The sequence below is a fragment of the Cupressus sempervirens genome, chromosome 9 (assembly GCF_028749045.1).
Source record: "Cupressus sempervirens isolate cs-2001-9-10 chromosome 9, ASM2874904v1, whole genome shotgun sequence".
NCBI classification, from domain to species: Eukaryota; Viridiplantae; Streptophyta; class Pinopsida; order Cupressales; family Cupressaceae; genus Cupressus; species Cupressus sempervirens.
Window position 1 is genome coordinate 89019120 of NC_143126.1, and position 3483 is coordinate 89022602.

Below are 3483 nucleotides of genomic sequence, written 5' to 3' on the forward strand. Positions count from 1 at the left end.
TGTATGAAAGTTACTATACCAGCAAGGAAAATAATAAACTATTTTTTAGGCGTGTCTTCATTTTTTATGAGTTTGAACTTTGAAGACCTTCTTCCCAAATACCTCGCTCTCTTGAAGATCAGTGTCTATCATTGTTGTTCCTACCTATATGTTTTGTTTTCCTTTATATAGAATTTTGATACACATGACACCATATAAACTCACTTTTTATTTTACATGGTAGGGTATTGTGGAGTCAGACACTTTGCCACTCAATGTATCTTGTGAGATGCTTCAATAGCATAACAATTTGCACACAATAAAGAAGAAGCTAATCCACAAGGCTCTTGACACAATTTGTTGTATTGCAAAAGAGGACCCCCATGAATCTGTTGATGAGGAGAAAACAAGTAAAGACATATTTAGTTATTTACAATTTCACATTTCCATAAGCTTTAGCAACAGTTGGAAATATACTTATAGTCATTGAAATGATCTACCTACGCAATGTTGATGTACTAGAGGATACATTTATTGCAGATGTTGACTCAAAAATGGATTCAGAGAAAAGGGACAAGTATACCAAATTCTAGAATGAGTTTGGAAAATCTATTAGGTTAGGTATAATTGAGGATGCATTAAATAGAAATAGGCTTGTTTTTTCTACTTTTATCTAGTAGGACACTATTTGCATCAGCTTGCCATTAATTACATGTTTTGGAAAGACATTTTAAAGTTGTACTTATTTACCTTTTGTGCACATTGCAAGCCATAGGGTTCAAGGTGATATGAGTTATAATTTCATTATTTTGTAAGAGACAATTGCAAAGTTTGACTATTATTCATGTGTAGTTTATGTATCATTACATTACCCACCCTTACCCTCCTTTAAAAAAATGGATATTTATTATTGTTTATTGAGAATTTTGTATTAGTGATAATTTAGTTTTAATTCCTCTTATATAAGGAGACTTATATTTTCACATAATTTGCTTAACTGAATTTGAAAATCTATGTCTTCCAAAAACTATATTGTTTTTTTAATGTTTTCACAGTTCTATCATTTTAATTTTTATTTTAATTTTTTAAAAGAATATTTTTATTTCTTATATTTTTTTCCTTTAGTTTTTTCATTTTCTCATTGGCAAATTTTTAAAATATTTTATTTTCAATCTTTTTTTTTAATGATTAGATGAGATTCTAGTCACACTCGACTCTTCTTTACTAATGTAATTGTACTTTAAAATATATATAGATTTCTAAGTTTCCTATTTTAATTTATTTATGCATTTACATTTATAATCATGATCTATTTATAATTTTATTTTTTATGGAAGTTCAACAATTTTTTCCTTAAATAATATAATCTCAACTTACTAAATTTAAGTAAATGTACCCGGAGGAGGTACTTGTGCATCCATTTGATGCAAATAATTGGATTCATTGGACGAATGACATATAATAAATTTTTGAACATAAATATAAGTCCTATGTTTATAGATTAATGTGTATTTTTAAAGCATTAAATTTTTTAATTATCTTTATTTATATTTGGTGAGAGTAAAAATGGTAAGGAAAAAAAATATTTTTCATTACAAATAAATATTAATTTTCTAAACTTCTTCGCTAAGTTATGGATTTATAATGTCTTAGATTAGAACTTTGTAGAATCTTAGAAGCTTCTAGTGAGTCTTTGATCAATAGATTTATTTGTCAGAAGCCATTTGTTTGAATGTGGCATGGTAGAAAAAAAGACCAAATGTGAACATTCACACAAATCCTTTGCTTCAAAATTTTAGTGACCCATATTGCAATTGACCATTCTTCCTATAGTGAGAAAATGGAAAACCCTCCTACAAATGGAGAACTATGAGAACTATGGTAACAAGAGCTCTCTGCGAGCTTGAGTCCCTACCTTTTGTGCTGAGTATGAAGCAGAGTTATTATGTGTGTTAGATATTAAATGTTAACATATGGCCAAATTGTATGAAGTGAGCATATGTGAACCTCGTTCCATTCTGGAAACCATAGTATTTAAGAGATATAAATAATTAGATTTAATGCTAACAGTAAAAGAACAAGATAAAACCAGAAATAACAAGTGCTTTATGTACATAGAAATAGTAAGTAATAAAGAAAATCCTCTACATAGCATATCTCATATCCCAAAGTTTTTCTCTATATATTGTATGGTTAATTCTCATGTCTTCATGGATAAATATATTTATTTGAGTGAAAATGGAACACGGGGAAGAAAAATTACACATGCTTCAATAACGTGCAAAATCACAAAAAATATTTATTTGCATTCACTAGTGGAACAATGCGGATTTCTTTCCATGCAACAATTTGTGCAATCCATTTAAACTATTAATTTTGTTGTTAATCAAAACTAATTTAGGCTAAAATTATTAAAGACATAAAAAGTGTAGATATATAATAAAATTTGAATATTTTCTTGTTAAATTTCAAAGTTATTCATACTAAAATTTGAAGGCAAAAAAAACATTTTAAAGTTAATCGCATTTGAAATTTTTTTCTTTAATTTTTAAAGTTTTCCCAACTACATAATTAAATCCTATGGATAATAGTTTAAGACTGTTGTACTCCTTGTTGGAGGCAAGTAATTGTTCTAAAATGAATCATACATAGGTTACCCTTATTCCATTTGGACTAGGGATGTTTCTTTCAAGGACATAAGTTCTCCACTAGTAGGTTCACTTTAAAAAGTGTCAACTTAAATTAATAATAAACTATAAGATTTTGGCTAGATTGCCTTTAAATTTAGTAATTAGTTATAATTATAATGTGAAATAAATTTATAATTATAATAAATTTATTATATTTTATTTATTACAAATTTATTCAATATAAATTTATATAATTATAATAGACTACAATTTTAATTTAAAAATTAAGCTACTATAAAAAATATAAAGAAATTATAATCAATCATTGTGGCTACTTAAAACTTGTCATATAGTAGCATTAGAAAAAATAATGTCAAATTATTTTTAATCAATATCATATTTAAAAGTGTGAACATCTACGTCTTTTTTGTGTGAAATATTATTAGCAAAAATTGACACCGACATGTAATCTGCACATATCAACATCTAGTAGAGATTTTTCTCGAACCTATTTTTGTTTGAAAAGAAAGTTGTACTAAAAAGGGGGGTAAAACACTCTACTAATGGCTATTGCAATTGCCTGGGATTGAAATTGCAAGTAGCATTTCTTTCTACTCCACATTTAGTTTGGGCTATTTTAGTACCAAATATTCTCACTGAGATGTGCCAAGTTGCAGGAGGATAATATACCACTCCAAATGCCCGCTCCATATGATTACAACAGTACCACTAGAGATTGGCTTGGCTGACTAGCAAGCCACCAGTGCACTTCTGCACATATTTGTTTATCAAACTTGGATAACCATGGAGTGATTGTGTAAGAGGAAGGATCAAGATTTCTTCTTGAAAAGACAACCAACATTCTAGAGATTTG